The sequence below is a fragment of the Dama dama genome, chromosome 18, assembly GCF_033118175.1.
Source record: "Dama dama isolate Ldn47 chromosome 18, ASM3311817v1, whole genome shotgun sequence".
NCBI lineage: Eukaryota > Metazoa > Chordata > Mammalia > Artiodactyla > Cervidae > Dama > Dama dama.
The window spans coordinates 29249104-29270821 of NC_083698.1; the positions used below are offsets into that span (position 1 = coordinate 29249104).

The 21718-nt window shown below is 40.6% G+C and overlaps 1 protein-coding gene across 5 annotated transcripts in view; it reads right to left on the bottom strand.

The window, feature by feature from the left end:
- The window catches only part of RAPGEF5 (Rap guanine nucleotide exchange factor 5), a 306460-nt gene that overhangs the window by 119201 nt on the left and 165541 nt on the right, over positions 1 to 21718 (bottom strand). Inside the window, exon 1 of one of the 5 annotated variants that reach the window (XM_061165056.1) lies at positions 6798 to 6816. The exons of the other annotated variants lie outside the window; for them this stretch is intronic. The gene's annotated coding sequence lies outside the window, so the exon portion shown is untranslated. Of the gene's footprint in view, positions 1 to 6797; positions 6817 to 21718 lie in introns of those variants that run through there. 5 annotated transcript variants of the gene reach the window in all.

Genomic DNA, 21718 nt, shown 5'->3' on the forward strand with positions numbered 1-21718 from the left:
ATAAAGTCTGACACTGTTTCCACTGTTTCCCCATCTATTTCCCATGAAGTGATGGGACCAGATGCCATGATCTTAGTTTTCTGAATGTTGAGCTTTAAGCCAATTTTTTCACTCTCCTCTTTCACTTTCATCAAGAGGCTTTTTAGTTCCTCTTCACTTTCTGCCATAAGGGTGGTGTCATCTTCATATCTGAGGTTATTGGTATTTCTCCTGGAAATCTTGATTCCAGCTTGTGCTTCTTCCAGCCCAGCATTTCTCATGATGTACTCTGCATATAAGTAAAATAAACAGGGTGACAATATACAGCCTTGACATACTCCTTTTCCTATTTGGAACCAGTCTGTTGTTCCATGTCCAGTTCTAACTGTTGCTTCCTAACTTGCATACAGGTTTCTCAAGAGGCAGGTCAGGTGGTCTGGTACTCCCATCTCTTTAAGAATTTTCCACAGTTTATTGTGATCCATGCAGTCAAAGGCTTTAGCATAGTCAGTAAAGCAGAAATAGATGTTTTTCTGGAACTCTCTTGCTTTTTCGATGATCCAGCGGATGTTGGCAATTGATCTCTGGTTCCTCTGCCTTTTCTAAAACCAGCTTGAACATCTGGAAGTTCACGGTTCACATATTCCGAAGCCTGGCTACGGAATTTTAAATTGGGAACTGCATGACGTGATGTCTATTTTCAAAAGTTCTGTTTACCTGCTTTGAGGGGACCAGGCTTAGGAGAAGCAAGACAGGAAGCAGGGAGCCCAGTTAGGTGACCATGGCTTACCATCTGGGCTAGAAATGACCACAGCACAGACCGGGGTAGGGGGAGGGGGCCAGATGAGCTGAAGCAACAGGGAGAATCTGAGCTGTGTTTCTGAGACATAATTTGCCATGAACTGAATACGAGAGGCAAGGGACTGCATGGGAGTGGGGGCGGGGGGCGGGTGGCAGGGAGATTAGTGAGAAAAGGCAATCCAGAATGATACCTGAGTAGAATAAGTCATTGCTTGTGCCCACTGTACCACTTATTCTTTTTGCCTTCTCCATCAACAGCAGGCCCCAAACACAGCACCCTACCGACAGTGAGGTGGCCCACTGTGCTTTTGGATTCAGCTGGCACCGTTTTGTGTACTTTTAAGTACTATGCTCTCTACTCTGTATTCCTTCAAGCACTATTTCATGTACCTTTTGCTTTTATGTGTCTCTTATGCCCACTCTGTGGCACTCGCCATGGCGCCCACCTAAAATGCTGCGCAGACACTGTGAGTGCTGTAAAAATTAACTGAGATGAACAATTTCTCCCCAAGTGACCAAAAAGGCACACATTGATTACACCTACATACCTAAGCTATGTCTTTCACAGCCATTTATGAAAAAAGAAGGGAGGGAAAGTCTTCTCTTAAACTCCATGGAAAACCAGGATAAGTCCTACCAGCTGAGCATTATAAAGCAAGGCAGGAACAACAGAAGTCGACAGAAGCTTTTCTTCTGTTTTCAGCAAAAAATTCCATTCACGCTTGTTCAAAGGGGGCCCTCTGTTGCTACTGTTGCCCAATTAGGAGGAAATTTAAGAATTAAAAAAAAAACAACACTAATATTTTCTCTGAAAAACTAGAGACATAAATGAAAAGGGAATATTAAAATACAAAATAACATCTACAATTCTACTTTAAAATGCAGTGGGTTGTAGAAATAAGTAAACTATCTGAAATATTGTAAGAACCCTTTCTTCATCCTGTAACAAGGAACAGTGTTCCTAGAGGGCAAGTCAACAATATGCCAACAGGGAACAACTATGCCTGCATTAAGTACTCACTATACCTTGGCACTTAATTTATGCTTTATTTGAATTTTTGCTCTTTAAAGTTTTAGTTTTGATGAAAAAAAAGAAAATTAAATTTTGGAGTATTTTGGCCTGTTAAATGCGTGTTTCTGTTTTTAAAACAGTAATGTTCTGATGTCTATGCATTTCTTTTTTTCATCTTATTATACTGCATCATACAACATGCAGGATCAGTCAGTCAGTTCAGCTAGTTCAGTCGCTCAGTCTTGTCCGACTCTTTGCGATCCCATGGACTGCAGCACCCAGGCCTCCCTGTCCATCACCAATTCCCGGAGTTTACTCAAACTCATGTCCATTGAGTCGGTGATGCCATCCAGCCATCTCATCCTCTGTCAAGCCCTTCTCGTTCTGCCCCCAATCCCTCCCAGCATAAGGGTCTTTTCCAATGAGTCAGTTCTTCATATCAGGTGGCCAAAGGATTGGAGTTTCAGCTTCAGCATCAGTCCTTTGATGAATGTTCAGGACTGATTTCCTTTAGGATGGACTGGTTGGATCTCCTTGCAGTCCAAGGGATTCTTAAGAGTCTTCTTCAACACCACAGTTCAAAAGCATCAATTCTTCAGCACTTAGTTTTCTTTGTAGTCCAACTCTCACATCCATACATGACTACTGGAAAACCCATAGCTTTGACTAGATGGACGATTGTTGGCAAAGTAATGTCTCTGCTATTTAATATGCTACCTAGGGTGGTCACGACTTTTCTTCCAAGGAGTAAGCGTCTTTTAATTTCATGGCTGCAGTCACTATCTACAGTGATTTTGGAGTCCAAAAAAATAAAGTCTGTCACTGTTTCCACTGTTTCCCCATCTATTTGCCATGAAGTGATGGGACCAGATGCCATGATCTTAGTTTTCTGAATAATGAGTTTTAAGCCAACTTTTTCACTCTCCTCTTTCACTTTCTTAAATTGAAGAAACTAGGGAAAAATCACTAGACCATTCAGGTATGACCTAAATCAAATCCCTTATGATTATACAGTGGAAGTAACAAATAGATTCAAGGGATTAGATCTGATAGACAGAGTACCTGAAGAACTATGGCCAGAGGTTTGTGACATTGTACAGGAGGCAGTGCTCAAGACTATCTACAAGAAAATGAACTGCAAAAAGGCAAAATGGTTGTCTAAGGAGGCCTTACAAACAGCTGAGAAAAGAAGAGAAGCTAAAGGCAAAGGAGAAAAGGAAAGATATACCCATTTGAATGCAGAGTTCCAAAGAACAGCAAGGAGAGATAAGAAAGCCTTCCTCAGTGATCAATGTAAAAAAATAGAGGAAAACAATAGAATGGGAAAGTCTAGAGATTTCTTCAAGGAAATTAGAGCTAATAAGGGAACATTTCATGCAAAGATGGGCACAATAAAAAAAACAGAAATGGTATGGACCTAGCAGAAGCAGAAGATATTAAGAAGAGGTGGCAAGAATATGCAGAAGAACTATACAAAAAAGATCTTCATAACCCAGATACCCACAGTGGTGTGTTCACTCACCTAGAACCAGACATCCTGGAATACAAAGTCAAGTGGGCCTTAGGAAGCATCACTATGAACAAAGATAGTGAAGATGATGGAATTCCAGTTGAGCTTTTTCAAATACTAAAAGACGATGCTGTGAAAGTGAGGCATTCTATATGCCAGCAAGTTTGGAAAACTCAACAGTGGCCACAGGACTGGAAAACGTCAGTTTTCATTCCAATCCCAAAGAAAGGCAATGTCAAAGAATGCTCAAACCATCGCATAATTGCACTCATCTGACATGCTAGTAAAGTGATGCTCAAAATTCTCCAAGCCAGGCTTCAACAGCACATGAACTGTGAACTTCCAGATGTTCAAGCTGGGTTTAGAAAAGGCAGAGGAATCAGAGATCAAATTGCTAAGATCTGTTGGATCATCAAAAAAGCAAGAGAGTTCCAGAAAAACATCTACTTTTGCTTTATTTACTATGCCAAAGCCTTTGACTGTGTGGACCACAAACTCTGGAAAATTCTTAAAGAGACGGGAAGTCTGGTAGACCACCTGACCTGCCTCTTGAGAAATCTGTGTGCAGGTCAGGAAGCAACAGTTAGAACTGGACATGGAACAACCAACTAGTTCCAAATAGGGAAAGGAGTACATCAAAGCTGTATATTGTCACCCTGCTTATTTAACTTACATGCAGAGTACATCATGAGAAACACTGGGCTGGATGAAGCACAAGCTGGAATCAAGGTTGCTGGGAGGAATATCAATAGCCTCAGATATGCAGGTGATACCACTCTTATGGCAGAAAGTAAAGAACTAAAGAGCCTCTTGATGAAAGTGAAAGAGGAAAGTGAAAAAGTTGGCTTAAAACTCAACATTCAGAAAACATGCAGGATGATGAATTATAATTTCATGATTGAGAGTTCACACTATTTTTGAAATTTAGACGTAATTCTTAGTACATACAACTAGAACCAAACAAAGGGAAGATTACCAAAAAAGGCATACTTGGGATAAGAATTCAGTCCTGTATTTCTAGCTTTTCCTCAACAACAATACGACATTTCTTATCACATATTGAAGATCTCAAAATGTGTTGCCCAAGGTTACATGTTGGTTAACAGAGAGAGAATTAGTAACAAAAGTACATTAAAGGCACGTCACAGAGGTAACTCAACTGATCGCAACATGGGTAATGAAGAGACACTCAAAGTGCTGCTGAACTCAACCTCAGCACCCTGATAATGAAGAAAAGATTGTGGTCTCTTACTACACACATTACTTTATTGGAAATACTGAAAAAAATATGATTCTAAGAATGCATTTATAGCTAGTGGCTCACGTATACCACTTGGGGGAAAAAAAACAACACCTTATTTATTGTGGCCTTCTGAGGATTTATAATCACCCCATGAAGTCTCATGGACGACACCTAAGAGAGAATGCCTTATTGATGCTTTAATGTGAAGATCAATGTCTACGGCTACATATGGGGGCACTTTCTCTCTCCATGCCTCCTCAGAGTGTGGCTCATCTGGCAGAACGAGGAAGCAGTTACTTGGATTTTGAGCTGAATTCTTTTATCTGATCAGAATAAGAATCTGCTGGAGGAAATTTTCCTCTGCAAATATTGATTCTGGACAGTTCCCTCCCATGGCACAAAGATACAGGAATGACAGCTTCTGGGACCAACGGAGGCTCGAAGCCTTGCCCTCTGCCAACACAAACCATCCGCTTATCTCTCAACACACAGAGTCCAAGAGCCAGAAAAGGCCTTTGAAAATAACTTATCACAACAAAAGTCACAGTACAAGACCTGAGGCATATACTTCAAATGGTAAACAGAGAGCCCACAAGAGAATTAAGACTATATGTGGATTAATTAGCACTAACTCACAAAAGAGTACTGGGTTTAATTCTATCTCTTTGTAAGTTCAGTTCAGATCAGTTGCTCAGTTGTGTCCAGCTCTTTGTGACCCCATGAACCACAGCACACCAGGCCTCCCTGTCCATCACCAACTCTGGAGTTTACTCAAACTCATGTCCACTGAGTCGGTGATACCATCCATCTCATCCTCCGTCGTCCCCTTCTCCTCCTGCCCTCAAGTTTTCCTAGCATCAGGGTCTTTTCAAATGAGTCAGCTCTTCGCATCAGGTGGCCAAAGGGTTGGAATTTCAGCTTCAGTATCAGTCCTTCGATGAATGTTCAGGACTGATTTCCTTTAGGATGGACTGGTTGGATCTCCTTACAGTCGAAGGGACTCTCAAGAGTCTTCTCCAACACCACAGTTCAAAAGCATCAATTCTTTGGCGCTCAGCTTTCTTTATAGTCCAACTCTCACATCCATACATGACTACTGGAAAAACCACAGCCTTGACTAGACAGACCTTTGTTGACAAGTTAATGTCTCTGCTTTTTAACATGTTGTCTAGGTTGGTTATAACTTTCCTTCCTAGGAGTAAGCGTCTTTCAATTTCGTCGCTGCAGTCACCATCTGCAGTGATTTTGGAGCCCCAAAAATAGTCAGCCACTGTTTCCACTGTTCCCCCATCTATTTCCCATGAAGTGATGGGACCAGATACCATGATCTTAGTTTTCTGAATGTTGAGCTTTAAGCCAACGCTCCTCTTTCACTTTCATCAACAGGTTCTTCAGTTCTTCACTTTCTGCCGTAAGGGTGGTGTCGTCTGCATATCTGAGGTTAGCCAAGAGCAATTCAAGAGGGGATACTGGTGTCAGCCTCTCAGGATGCCAGGATTATCCTGACTGTCACCGTCTTGCTGCCTTGGGGACAAGAGGTTCTCTCTCCCCATGACTTAACTGGGATGGTTGCTAAGAAAACTCTCCTAATAACTCTGTTAAAACTGTTACTGAAACACAAGAGGAACTGATTCTCTTTCAGAATGACGTTTACTTAATTCCTGATCAATGTTGTAAAAGTCAAAGCCAAGCCAACTGGTCATTAAATGCAACGACTGTAATGTACTAAGTGACTATAGTTGAGAGTGCTCTTTGAAAATCAACCAGGCTATTTTTTTTTAAATTTACAAATCAACCAAAAATCATATTACAGACAGAAATTTAGTGTTTCAATGTAAGAAATCAGCAAATCGAGTTAAGAAATGTAATTCATTGAGTACTTTGCCAAGAATTAAAGTTTTGGCAAAAATGTCACCCTTCACCTGTGCAGTACTTTTACAGAGGAAAAGCTCTTTCATAAAGGGTCTCATCTGATGTTCAAAAAACCTACAGAGTTAGGCACATAAAAACATTCTCATTTTATACAATCCTCCTGTATAAAATGTTGCATCCGTGGCAATTCAAGTCACCCTCAGTCAAGGATAGAGCCGTAACAGCTGGTCAAACTGCAAAATCATTCATGTGGATCCTGACCAGGACTTCTTTCCAGTTCTTTTTTAATGAAATAGAACAGAATACAGTGGAAAGAATAGGAAAAAATATTAAAAGTCAAAATGTACTGCAACTAGTAAAGTTAAGTATTTCTCACAAACCTGGAATTAGATGTATGCCAGGTCAGACTCCTCTGTGTATCCTGCAGGTTGTAGACACAAATATGTTAGGAAAACACAGAAGGTATTCCCAGTCATGGGAGGCAGAATCCCATTTCTCATTATCCAAATAAGCAGCTATGTTTTCGGTGCCATTCCTGGAAAAAGGTCGTGGTATTTAGCTTAGAAGCCCCATCAACAAGACTCTATCCACATCCATCAAGGAGAGCAGCCCTGTGAGAAGGCATGGAAATGAGCTACCAGCAAGACATGCTGACAGAGCGTATTCATTGAGTCATTCAGTCCTGTCCAACTCTTTGCGAACCCACGGGCTGTCAGCTGCTAGGCTCCTCTGTCCATGGGATGTCCCAGACAAGAATACTGGAGTGGGCTGCCGTTCCCTTCTCCAGGGGATCTTCTTGACCCAGGGATTGAACCAAGGTCCCCTGGATTGCAGGCGGATTGCTTACTATCTGAGCCACCAGTCAAGGCCATGTTATCTATATATATCCACAAGTGCTCCCAAATGCTCAGATCTTTTCTAATCTTTAAAAAGTAAGGGGAAAAGCAGTTACAAGCCTTACCTCACTGCTATATATGTTTTTAGTAATGAAATTCGAAAAATAGTGGTCAGCATTCACCATTGAGTCATGTCATATAGTATTTTTAATATTCTTTTAACTCTTTAAAGTTTTATGTATTCTTTTTTCCAGTTTTACTGAATAATAATTGACATACATCACTGTATAAGTTTAACACGTACAGAAGTGATTACTACAGTCAGTTCAGCTAACATCCATCTTCTCTTACAGATACAATAATAAAAAAAGGAAAAAAATTTCATTGTGATGAATATTCTTAGGATTTACTCTCTATGTACCATAGAGCAGTGCTAGAATAGCTATAGCTACTGTGTTGTACATTACATCCCAGGTACTCATTCGTCTTATAATCGGAAGTTTGTATCTTTTGACCACCTTGCTCCATCTCCCCCTTCCCCAACTCTGTGCCTCTGGTAACCACAAATCTCATCTCTTTTTCAATGAGTTTGGTTTTTCTATATCCATTCACCCATCAGTGGACACTTAGGCTGCTTCTATGTCTTGGCTGCTGTAAATAATGCTGTTATGAAATGGGGGTGCAGATACCTTTTCAAGTTAGTGTTTTCGTTTCTTTTGGATATATTCCCAGAGGTGGAATTGCTGGATCACACAATAGTTCTATTTTCAATTTTTTGAGGATTCTCCATACTGTTTCCACAGTGGCTGCACCAATTTACAATCCCACCATGTCAGGGTATTATAATCTGGTCCATCCAGTGCCATTCAACCTTTCTTTGAAAGCTGACCAACAACCACTCTCTCTGTCTCGATCTATTCAGCCTGTCAGCTGAACTTGAGACTGTTGTTTAAAACTTTCTTTTCTGGGTCCTTATCAGGTTGAAACCCTCTAAAAAAAAATGCAAGTTTCCTGCAGGCTCTTTCCTCTCTCCTCAGTGATATTATCTGTTCCTATGGTTTCAGCTTTCCCCATTATGCGGGTTATTCCCAAATCTGTGTCTCCATCTCTGCCCGCTTCTCTGAGTGCCAGGCCCACATCTCCGCTTACATGCTGAGGATGCTCATTTCACAGACCCTCACATGTCTGCTCCATACAAGCTGCTATGGCATGTGAAGCGGCACCACCTCTGCCCTCAAGAAAGAGTCATCAATTTAATACAATGGGAGGACACGGAGGTCTGAAGTCGCGTGCATCACACACAGTATGTCTTACAGGCCTCTCCCTCCTCCTAGGGTCTGTACTTAGTTCAGATCACCACCAGGAGCCTGCACAGTCTTCTTTCTCCTCAGCCCTCATATCCGTCTCTCACTAGACCCTGTCACTTTTACCTCTGAGACGTTTCTGTCCCTCTTGCTCCCTGCCACCGTCATAGCTTATGACCATGCCACCTCTCGCCTTTCCACCACTATTGCCACAGCCTCTGAGCCAGCCCCTCCCTCCATCCATTCTCCACTCAGCTGCTCCACTTCCAGATCGCCAGCCTGGTCCTGTCACGCCCCCATCCCTGAAGACTCCTGCCTCTTGCCACTTACAGAACATAACAGCACACAAGGAGCTCAATACTAATGTTCTACTTTTACCAACATTTGACTATTGATGTGCTGAGAAGTGGGAATTCACGGCACTCGGACAACATAATAAATCTATGGTGCGGAGGCTAAAACCAGAGGTAGGTGAAAACCTGCCATCTCCTTCATCATCTCCTTCATCAGATACTCCACACTCCGCACGATTGCCTGGAGCCAGCTCAAGCCACCGAGAGACGGACTCTGGCTGTTTCCTTGTCTCCTGACTGATGGTGTGATTTAGCCCTGCCCCCAGGCAGAGAGGATTCCATTGCAGCTCTTTTGCCTTTGCCTTGTAGAGGACTCGACCCTCCAAACTTTCTTTCCTCCACTTCTTAACAGGTTTTTACCTATTAGGTGTTTTCTTTGGAGTCACATTTAATACATTAATGTCCAGCCAATGGAAAAGTTATTCAACAGAGAAAAATGGTAATGTCACCAGAGCAAAGTGTATCCTTTAATTAGAGCATAAATATTTGCTCCATTGGTGAGAGTAATAAAGAATTCATCAGTACCTGAGCCCAGCAGCCTGTTCGGTTGCCCTTCTTGTGAAGAAATGTACTGGAAATAAACAAGTTTTCTTTTAATGCAAAGATGGATTGTATACAATCCAACTAAAATAAAACCTCAATGAAAAACAGTCGCGTTAACCTTAGCAACATTTTTCTTCACCATTTTTCTTGGGAGACAGAATGGCTTTCATTTTTAAACACCTTGCAAGAATTGTGTTCTGGTGACAGGACAGGTTCAGGGTAATCCTGTGACAAAAGATTTGAGCAGCAGTGGTGTTCAGACACCTTAAGACGTTCATTCATTTAAAAAGACCCCACTACTCTGTATAGTGTCACCCAAGAATGATAAAGTTTTTAAGTATTTATCTCATGGAGTAAAACAAAATGATATCTGGGACTTCCCTGGCGGTCCAGAGGTTAAGACCCCACACTTTCACTGCAGGCAGCACAGGTTTGATTCCTGGTTGGGGAACTAAGTTCCCAGGTGCTGCAAGGTGCAGCCAGAAATAAGAGAAAAAGAAAATTATTTCTAAGCGTAACTACATGCCAGCTTCACGCTTTACGCTATCTAACTCTCTCCCACCTCCAGAAGACCCAGAGGCATACGCCCTTCGCTCCATTTCACAGAATAAGAAAACAAACGTCTGGGAGCCATTACTTCACAGTAAGGGACTAAGCCAGAACTGAACCTGAGTCTCTTAAACTGCTTTTCACAGCTACGAATTTTTGCCTCAAGGACTGTAAACCAGAAAACATAACAGGTCAGATCTACACAGAGTCTTGTTAACTAAGGTTTTATAGTAGGCAAGGAGTCTACATTCCAAAAATGTTTTTTTACATTAAAATACTTCTCACATGATGCTATTTTTCTGTTGTTGTTGTTCCTGAATTGTTAGCAATTGTACTGCTGAATCTTCCCTTGACATTACAGTGAAATGCTAAAACATGCAGAGGAACCATCAAGAATCCCCTCAAAGTCCTTGTGTTTGTAAATACTGATACAAGCAAAGACACCAAATGGTCCAATCACTCAATCAGTGTGGGGATGGGAGGGAGCAGATAGGCCAAGAGGAGGCTAGGAAATATCTGAAAACTTTCCTTAACCTTCAATGAACTCTATCCCACTGCATTTTTTTAAAATGCCCTTTTATTACTCATATGGGAGAAAATATGGCATCACTTCTACACTATTTCTAGTATATGACCTTTGTCAAGTTACATCAACTCACCAATCTTAAATTTCATTATCTGCAGAAGGGGATGATTAGAACCACAACCCCACACGGTAGGTGTGCAGAAAAAAGGATGGAAGTCAAGAGCTTAATCAAGGGTAATTACTTTAAGCTACAAAGCATGTAATGTGCTTTTTTCTTCTCCATTTTCATCTCTGGATGGAATCTTCTCCCTAATCAGACCCTCGTACAGCCTGGGTAGAGCAGAAGATAAACAGCATAAAGACAAAGCCAATCATATTTGTATTCTGACACCCAAAGAATTTTGCAGCAAGACAATAGGGTTGAAAGGTCACTCTCCTTTGTACATCAAGAACTCTAAAAGTCTTAGATTGCAGAGCTCTCTCTCCTGCGATAGCGAAGCCACAGGTTTATCCCTTCAAGGAGATAGTCAGGAAGTAATGGGTGAGAAAAGGTCAAGCCCATCCCTGTGGTGCTACAAGTGGATCACGGGATGGGGCAGCAGAAAGAGGAAGCAGAAACAGGTCAGACCAGTGGGCCTGAGCCCCCCGGGTGGGCTTGGCTCTGAGGCTGGGGTGGGTGGAGTGCTGGTTAGCACACCTACAGGGCTGTGACACACGGCGGGAGATGGCCTTGAGCGCTACCCCAGCCCCACACAGGGCCAGCACCCTCCCAGGGGATCATCTGTGAGCACCATAAGGCTTGGAGCAGACAAGGGGTAGGGCTGACTTTTCTGAGCTTCTCTTCCTTCCCTGGATGAGAAGTCTGAAAGGACTCAGAAGTATCTCCATGGCCTGGGAAGAGGGGCCGGCAGTGGAATTGCCCTCATCCAGGCCAGGGGCTGGAGCCTGTAGCAGGGAAGCAGTGGGGGTGACAGCTCCAGCAAGAGGCGATATGGGGCCAGAGGCCCAGGAAGGTCCAGACACTGCACCAGCTGCCATGGGCCCCTAACTGCTGCTGCAGATACCCAGCAAGCAGATCCCCCCTGTAGATCCACCCAGCCTACAGCAGCAGTCATTGGCAGGGGCACCACTGCAGAGACCAGAGGAGCCCACGCCACCACAGGACCCTCTCATGCCAGAAACTAGGTGGCCCAAGAAGGGAGATTTAAACTAGACTCAGGCAGGACCAATATCCTGAACAGACTGATTACCACAAAGAAAGCCTGAATCAGAAACAGCTGAAATCTAGAAGCTCACTGGCAGTAGGTAAGACCATACAGCACAGTTGTTGAAAATGAAGAAGAAAGCGTTTCCCATCTACATTTCACCACTCTGAATAATTCTGACAATCTGTTGCCATTTTTGAGTATTAGTATAAGTGCTCTAATGGTTCGTAAACTAAAATAATCTCGTAAGATTACCAGATAAGAAAACCTAGCCAAGATACATGTGGAAAGAAAAAAGTTTTGATACAGCACTAGCATTGGCTGATAGACTACTTTCCACATCCATGCTGAAGGCACTAAGCCAGCCATCTTTCCTCTCAAACAAAAGCATATGTATTTTGATTTTTCATATACAATTGATAGAAACTACAGGCTATTTTATTCGTCTGACTTTCTTCTTGAAATATCAAGGTAATGAAAAACTGCACGAAAGCAGGCCCCAGGAAAATTCCCTTGGAAGGACCTGGACCATTCACACAAATGTAATCTTTTGTTGAAACCGTCCACTTGATTACAAGATTAACCCAGAAATTAGTTGACTTAAGTAGGCCTAATGTTACTAGCAAAATGAAGCAGCTTCAACAACTTGGATTCAGGTACAAACGATAAGCCTGAATTCCACATCAGTAATTAGTTTCGGCAATGACTCTGAGATGACTGAAGGGTCCAAGGTGCCCAGTGACCAAGCCTACAGCCTAGGTGTGCTGCTTGAACACCGTGAAAGCAGAGGATGAAATCTGCTCCTCCCCTGACCAGACAAGGTGGACAGACATTCCTTGGGCCAGAAGGTTGCTGGGACAACACCCTTACCCTCCTCCACTGTAGCAAGAGAGGTTTCCAGCCAGGGCCTATGGATGACCTCTAATCCCTGCTAATTCCCCCTACCTGAAGGTGGAAATTTATTTTCTTACTACTATTCGATAAATTTGTGTTTGCTCTATAAGGCCTCCCTCAGGCAGAAAAAAAGAACCTTTACCCTGCTCTACCTTCAGAACTAGGATATGGAAATGGGCCTTTTAAACATATGAAAACAAAACTAAAAATCGAAATGAAGAGAATAGAACATAAGAATAGAACATAAGAACTAAGATGGCAATTGTATCTGTCAAGCTCTTTTATTTCAGTTAGAGTGGAAGAAAAATAGGCCCCACTTCTAAAAGCTTCCATCTGTTTCTAATGGTATAAAGATAACCTCAATCTCAAATTTCTCACATTTTTCTACCAGAAAACAATAATACGATAAGATATAAGCTTTCTCCATTAATTTTAATAGGTCTTAAGGCAAATGCTTTGTTTCTATTCTGTATCTGCATTTTCAACACACAGAAGTTAGCCCCCTTCTGGCAAAAGGAGAACCAGACAATCCTTTTAGTCCTGTCAACCTGTGGTCCTGCCCACAATTTATCAGGATATGGCTGTGGATCATGGGCACTCATTTAAAGCCAAGGTTAAATTCACTTCCTCTTTAAACTAGTGGGCCCTCCCTCCCCCACCCAAAGGTCTTCCTGGTAAGTTTAGCATAGAAACTTCAGTAGGAATATTTGCTTATTCCTGAGTCTGCCCCCTAAATAAAGCTTGGTAGTACTTCTCTTCATTTACAAAGGCTTTACTGCCAATGCCATGAGAGCTTTTAATTCTGTTACCATTCACATGACAAAATTTCCACTCAGGTCAAGAAACATTGAAAAGTTGGGCAGTTGTCCAACTAAAATTGAGGAACTTTAGAAAATGAAAATTTTATTTAGTTAAGTAGGAATTCTGATGCAACCATTCAGAAGGAAACCTAAAATTATTTAAAAAAATAATCTATCCATCTGTTTCCTCATCTCCAACCAAAAAGACTTATGTCAAAATGTATCGCTGAAGTTGTAAATATAAGCCTTCATTGTCTCCAAAATTTTTATCATCAATCTCATTCCAAAAGCAGATATCACTGTAGAATTAAAATGCAATATTATTACAACTATCTGAAAACTGCAAGTGGCTAGAACCACAATTTGTCTAGCCACTTACAAAGACAATGTCTGATTAAGAAATTCTCGAATGTTAAGTATTCATGTGTCACAGTAAGTAGAAAGAACAGTGTGTGACATAAATTTCACTTTTATCATAACTGGCTCACTTTTTCTAGTATAATTCAGCTGAATGAAATTGTGTACTTTGCATTACATACTATGGCACATTATTTAACTTATATTTACACACACTGTGCCTATGTCATTTTCAGTTTTACTGAGAACAGCTCCATTTTCATGGCTGTTTATACAATTAGACTTTTAATGTGACGAATGATGGACAATAGCTGGGTCATGTGGCCAAGACAAAGATTTCCCTCGAGTGTGCTTACTTGTCAATACAAATGATAGCAGAAAATGTTCCCTGAAAAAGGAGGGGGAGGGGCCCATCTGTAGATCTTCACTAACGAAAAAGTCAAAAAAAGAAAAAATGTTTCGAAAAGATACTAAGTTATCAGCAGTTATTATTCTTACATTTTGCCTAAACAGACAGCAAGGAATACCACCTAATACTTGGCACTGAGGGCATGACCTGCAGACTCAGCATGGCCCTCCAGCATCAACCAAGCCCAGCCTCTTCCTTTTATTAAAAAAAAAAAAAAAAAATAGAAACTGAGGCTGAGGGGAGCCAGTGACTTGCCAGAGTGAACACAGCCCAGATTTTCTGACTACATGCCCAAGACTGCCAGATTTTGGTAGCAGACTGTGTTCACCAGACCACAGAATTTCATAACTTTGTAAAAACAGGATACAACAAGGATTCCTATACTTAAGGAATATATTAGTTCATAAGACACTGTTTTAGCCATTTATATACCTTCCCATTTAATTATCCAGTCATCTTGTTCTTGTAATATTTCCTTAACTATTTACTAATATTTTAAAACATCTACTAACTGCTTTTATTTTGTAGCTTGGGTGTATACAGAGAAGCAATCATAGCATTTTTAATTGTAAAAATGGATCACAGGTCACTCTCCCCACCCCCTCACCCATGCACCTCAACCCCCTCCATGTAAAACTTCATTCAAGCACACAGAATTGGTCAGATACAGGGTTTTAAGTGGATGCTCGTCCTTCTGGGGCACTTGGTAATTAGCATACTAGCCTCCCGGGCTGGCCTCCAGACTCAGGGTGGCATATATCATATGTTCTTCTGGGAAGCAGCTCCCAAACCCCAGAAGACCAAGAACAAAGGAGCTGGCAGGCTCTAGAGAAGCCACCCCATCAACAGTTTATTAAAGACACCCATTAGTTGCCTCAATCAGCTAATTAACTCAACAAATGCAAAACCTAAATCATTACAGAAAGTGGTTTTGATTGCATTGCTGGGCTCTAATTTGGTGTCACTAACCCAGCAGGGTGGGAATAGGGCTGCTCCACAGAAAACAAAAAAACGGTCCACACTGGGGAGCCGGCATGGGATGGGACTGGATTTTTTATGAAAGTTGAGCCCTACCAGGAAGTTCCACTGGTGAAAAAAGGGTACCAGGGAGACCTCTGTGTTTATGCTTTGAAATTTAAATCAATTTAAATATAAATTGCTATGCTTTTCAGTCATTATGAGAAAGAAATAAAATGTGGGTTTCAGATCTCTGGTGTGCAAATGGTCATTAACTTTCATTTGACCTTGGGTGTAGAAGGAATATTGAATTTATGCACAGGGTACACTCATTACACTCATCTAGTTTCCTCAAAGAAAACACATTCCCAGGAGCTGTAATGCTGGCAGCCAGTTTTCCACACTCAAACAGAAAACTGTGGAGTCTCTGCTTCATGTCTCTGTCCCACCTTCCCCCCAACTCTGCTCCAAACCTCAGAAAGCTGTTTCCCAAGGTTTGGACACATTTATAAGACACAGGCAATAACAGGTAAGAGTCTGAATGGCGTAAAATCATTGTCCTGGACCACAGGAGACTGGAGAGCATCAGTGCTCAGTTCTCCCTTCTGGTATCTGGTTCCCTAAAACAACAACAAGTTCCCGTTTAGAGTGATAAATCCGTTTGTCTGCTGAGCCTTATAAACATTACCTTCCTTCGCTGAAGAGTTCCTGCAGTGCATTTTTTAAAACAAAGGCCTCTAAACCTTGCACTCTCACGTACACTCTGCTGTGGTTATTACCATTCTTCACCTCCTTGGCAAATCAGTTCCATTTACTCTCTTAATGGACACGACCATGTGGAAGGAGTAAAAAGAAAATCATCTTGCCTTGCTTTCTAATTTCCTAAATTCTAAGTAACCCTCAGGGTTAAAAAGAGCCCAACTTCCATGCTGATTGCTCTCAGATACCTTGCTATTCAGGAGAAAACAGGGCAAAGGGCTATTTTCTTTTATGGTATGTCACTGAATGGTTATTTATCATTTTGACTTAATAGCTCTAATGACAAAAGACAGTGTCATGGGATTCTTTTTTTAAAGGCAATTTTCTTCGTATCCCAGTGGGAGAGTTAGAAAAAATTTACAAAGCATCTGCCTCATGCATTTTCAATTGTTCCTGGGTTTTATCGATGCTATTACTTTCTTGATAGGAAGATTTTTACATTTTCAAGTAAGTTTTAACTTTGTGTTGCATTGACAATGACTGTTTCAAGATTCTTATTATGGTTTCATGGCATTAAATAAAAAAGAAAGATACAACTTGTCAACCACTGAATTGATCACTGTTTAGGAAGAACATGCACTGGTGGAGACGGGATGTGAATGTACAAAATCCGTCAGCTGGCAGAAGAGCCTCTGGAAATGTTAGAACAAGGAGTTATTATAGCACCGAGAAGAGGGAGATTTTTACAAACTTCAACAATCAGTGTGGTGTTAGGCAAAGCTCTTTCTTCTCAGGAAAACATCCTAGATCCTCAATCAATCAGGAAGACCAGAATGTTGGGCTGATTATTTTGGGGGAAAACACATGCTACTTCTTTCCTCTTGGCTGACAAATGCTAAATAGCACATCTGTTAGTGGGGCTAACAAGACAGTCGGTGTGGGTCTGTGCTGACCACGAACGAGAGCCACGGCCCTGCCAGCTCAGCATCCAGGAGGCGGCAAAGGAGGAGAGGACAGAATACAAACCACGTGGAGACACCAGTCCCGAGAGGAGAAGGTGCGCCCTATGAGGACAGGGTGGGGAAGACTTTAAATTTTTAAGGGGTTGAAAATACCACTAAAAACTAAGCATAATATCTCAACTGCTTAAAACAGCCAACAGACCTCTGTCATTATAAACTAGTATTTTCTAGCTTGAACATTCACTATTAGAGCACTCAGAGATTAGATGGGAAAAAACTATTCCAGACAGGATTACAGCTTTTATTAATACTTTCAAAAGCATTTAAATTTTTTCAATAGCAAGTTAATCACAGGAAACCAGAAAGGGGTTTGAGATAGCAATAATTGTACCAGCACGTTAAGTCTGTCTTTGTTGGTCCTTAATTTTATTATCATCCACTCTTAAAATTCCATTTCACTGTGCATGCTCCTTTATGAGCAATGTGTTCATGAGAGAATAAAGTCAAACACTGTGCTACATTAAAATAAAAAGTAAAAAGTTAGAGGACCATAAAAGTAGAAGCAATTTGTTGGCTTAATGGTTATTTTTCTTTTTCTAAATGTGCAGAAGGGAGAAACCTTTCTCTACTGTTAAAAATAATCAGCCCATCGATTTCATTTCTCGTGACAAAGCGATGGGGATGTCTTCTCTTTGGGAAGCTTCTGCCCTGAAGGAGGGCATGTCCCTTCAACTGTGTCAGACCTCAAACCTCTCTGCAGAGCTTCCTGTCAACACTGACTCCCCTCCAATCTCATAAAGGGGCTTAAAACTGCTTGAGTTCCTATAACAAGTTATTGGTGACCAGTGACTGTTACCAGCAGTAGATCTTCAAAGCTAGGAATTTAGCCCGGTAATAAAAGGCCCTCAACTTGTCTGATGGGTTCACCTGGATTACCAGATCCCATGGTCACCCGTTGAATGTTTTACAAACATGCAGTTCAGTGTACAGCAAATAGTAATAACCAAGTTGGAAAAATCACATACCCATTCAAATGCCTATTTAAGCTTGAGTATAGGAATCAAAGATGATTGAACAAACGGGGATTTCTGAGGCTAGGAGAAACAATTTAACGTGAATGTAAAACTCGGGCTTCCTTCTCATCCTTTCCGGTCTATTAAAAATAATGTTTCTAAAAGCTAGAACTAAACACAGTAGGTAAACCCATTTTATACAATTTTATGTTATATATATATTTAACATCCCAAAGAAATAATAAAATATCTTGGTACAAAAATAACACGTTAACCTGAATCCCTGGCTAATTTATTTGAAAAAGAGGGGGAAAATTGATGCTATTTACTGCTTGAAAAATGTAAGTTTTCACTCAATTCTTTTCCATTTCCAGAAACAAAAGTAGAAAATGTGAATGCCTTTCCATAAACCACATCTTTACTCCCCATAACAACAAGGGAGGGGACACAGTGTAGCTAGGAAACCTAGAGACTGGATGTTGGAAAGCCTGGGTTTGCACTGGCTGCAGCCTTCTTAGCCTGTGGACACTTCCCTCTAAATCCTCTCTGAATCATGAGATTCAGACAATACAAGTAATTCCTCCTGTGGTGAGTACTCTGCCCCAGTAGCCATCCCTCTTCTGCTGGTTTTCTCTGGGAGCCACACCTGCCCCAGCCTCAGTTCATGGGACTTAACCTCTGTATCCTGCCCTCCATCCAAGCTTCCACTGCTCCAGAGATGGGCATTCCATCCTTCCAGCAAAGTCCCCACCAAGATTCCCGTGGGCCTTACCAGGAAAGAGGTTCTCTCCTGCTGAGACTGATTAGCTCCACAGATACCCTGAGCCGATAAAGTCCCCTTGTGGTTTTCAGCTTATTTTTCTCTCACTTGTCCCTAAGAGTCCTGAATAAAACATTCCCAAGGGTGTGACTCCATTAAGGATAATGAAAGAAATTAATGAAAATACTCACTATTATAATTAAATACTGGAAATGGGAGGAATCACGAAGGTTCCTACATTCTATACCCACCCCTTCATGATACAGCACAAATTGGAATCCCTTTACCAAAGTCACAAAGACATTTAATGGTACAAACAGAGTCTAGAACCTCTTCTGTGTTTTCCAAACATTAATATCCTCAATACTTAGTTTTATTTTTTTTTATTTTTTTTTTTTGAAACTTAGTTTTAAAACAATTAACTAGGTATGGACTAGGAGAGAGAGTGAAATATAAAAACTGCCAGAGAGGTTTATCAATGTGAGATTTCTGGCTTTCCTGAAATAAAAGTCCACCATGGCACAAATTTCATTTAATCTAAAGATACTGAGAGCTAAACATTCTTTGGCTGTGGATTCCCTTGAAAAGGGAAAGAAAATGTCCCCTAAGACTCTAACTGTCTGTTGCTGCTGCTAAGTCACTTCAGTCGTGTCCGACTCTATGCAACCCCATCCCTGGGATTCTCCAGGCAAGAACACTGGAGTGGGTTGCCATTTCCTTCTCCAATGCATAAAAGTGAAAAGTGAAAGTGATGCCACTCAGTCATATCCAACCCTTCTCGACCCCATGGACTGCAGCCTACCAGGCTCCTCCATCCATGGGATTTTCCAGGCAAAAGTACTGGAGCGGGGTGCCATTGCCTTCTACCTGTCTAACAATTAGTAATAGCAATTCAACAAAAAAGAAACAAGTGCAAGGATATCTGTGTTAACATCTTAAAACCGTGTGAAGCCTTAAAATGCTATTCACATTCACTAAGGTTAGCATTTAGAGAAGAAAACTATTTAAAGGCACATCCTAATGGCTTCTTAGAAAATAACAACAAAATGGATTTTTTACAAAGCTAGATCCTTGAATCATCTACATAATCTATCAATTGGCAATTACTTTTATTTCTGTTTGTACAGAGAGCTGAAACCAAAAACTTTTTCTTTATACTAATTCTTGTTTTAACAACCCTTCACAGAGAGACATAAATCTGGCATGACCACCTGAGCCCTAATTAACAGTTCTACTGCAAGACAGATATTAAGGCAATCAATTCCTTTTGTCAAGCCCCAGATGTGCCAACTATTATTTTAATACTTTTTTTTTATTAGAAGTATACCAATTTCTTTTTATCCTACCTTAAAAAAAAATCAAAATAGTTTTTTGTTTTTAAAAAATGAGCATACACAGAAAGTACCATTCTGCAGCTAAAATTCTGTTTAATTAAGGCTGTGTTTAATAGTTCTTCATTTTATCCCCTCCTAACTACACAGTAATACATTATCCTTTTTCAGACAGCCATTGACTTACTCATGTTTATTTATCTATGAAATAAACATTGTGATTTTAAAATAGCAGGGAGCTTGGGAAGTAATTAGCCTCCAACTAATAAAAAATAAAATAAAATAAAATAGCAGGGAGCCATACTTGTCTTTGCTCACCACTGTCCCATCAATGCCCTAGAGTAGGTGTTCAGTTAGAATCTGATAAAGGAATAAAAGCAGCACTTATGAGCTAGGTTCTCACACTTTGCCATTATTATTTTTCATCTACTCTCAATGTCAAATCAAGCAGCGACAGCATAGGACGAATCAGGTGGGTATCTCCTGAAGTCCACACTTGGATTCTTTGAATATTGCAGTATCATCTTGTTGGTTATTTTTGCCCCTAGACTGTTTCCCAAATTTGATGTGGTTTGGGGAATGTGGCACAGAAAAGTCTGTTTTTCTCTAAAAATGATCTTCTTTGCTTACCCTATTTTTCTAGTCAGAAAACTTATTTAATTTTGTCAGGGACAAAGTAAGAAGGCCAACTATCTTTTTTATTATTCAATTTATATATCACAGGAACCTAGCTAATGAAATAGCATGAGGGGAAAAAAGGGAAGTTACTTGGGTTGGTAAGACAGAGATAAAATAGTCATAATTGATAGACACTATATTTGCCCATAAAGAAAACCCAAGATAATTTTAAAACAAGCTATTAGAATTCATTTAAGTTCAACACTTTTGATAGGCACAAAAACAAGGGTTCTCATACAGGAAAAATAAACAATTAGGAAAGATAATAGATAATAGAAAAGATAATACTGTAAAGTTACAGTAATCCAAACAGTGTGGTACTGGCAAAAGCACAGACAAGTAGTCAATGGAAGAGAATAGAGAGCCCAGACATAAACCCACACAAATTAGTCAAATGACCTTTGGCAAAGGAGCAAAGGCAAGAAAATGGAAAAAGGATAGTGTTTTCAACAAATGCTGCTGTAACAACTAGACATACAGACATACACACACATAAACGAACCTAAACGCAGACCTAACACTCTTCATAAAAATGAACTCAAAATGGATCACAGACTTAAATGTAACGCAAAACTATAAAGTTTCTAGGATGTGATATGCCTATAAAATCTCTGTGTGTGATATGACTTTTTAGCTATAACAACAAAGGCAGGATCCAAAAGAGAAGAAAGATAAGCTTGACTTTATTAAAATTAAAAATCTCTGCTCTTTCAAAGACAGTGAAGAGAATGAGAATACAAGCCAGAGACTGGGAGAAAATACCTGCAAAATATATCCAAAAAAGGACAATCATCAAAAATATATACAGAACTCTTAAGACTCAACAAGAAAACAAGAAAGCTGACTGAAAAATGGATCAAAGACTTTACCAACAATCTCATCAAAGAAGATATAAAGATAACAAGTAAGCACATGAAAAGATATTCCAGATCACATACCATCAGGAAAATGGAAACTAAAACAACCAAATCTGAAACACTGACAACAACAAATGCTGGTGAAGATACAGAACAACAGGAACTCTTGTTCACTGCTGGTGGGAACGCAAACAGTACAGCCACTCGGGAAGGTAGTTACCAGAAGCAGCTTCTTAAAGAACTCAACATACTCTTGCCACATGATCCA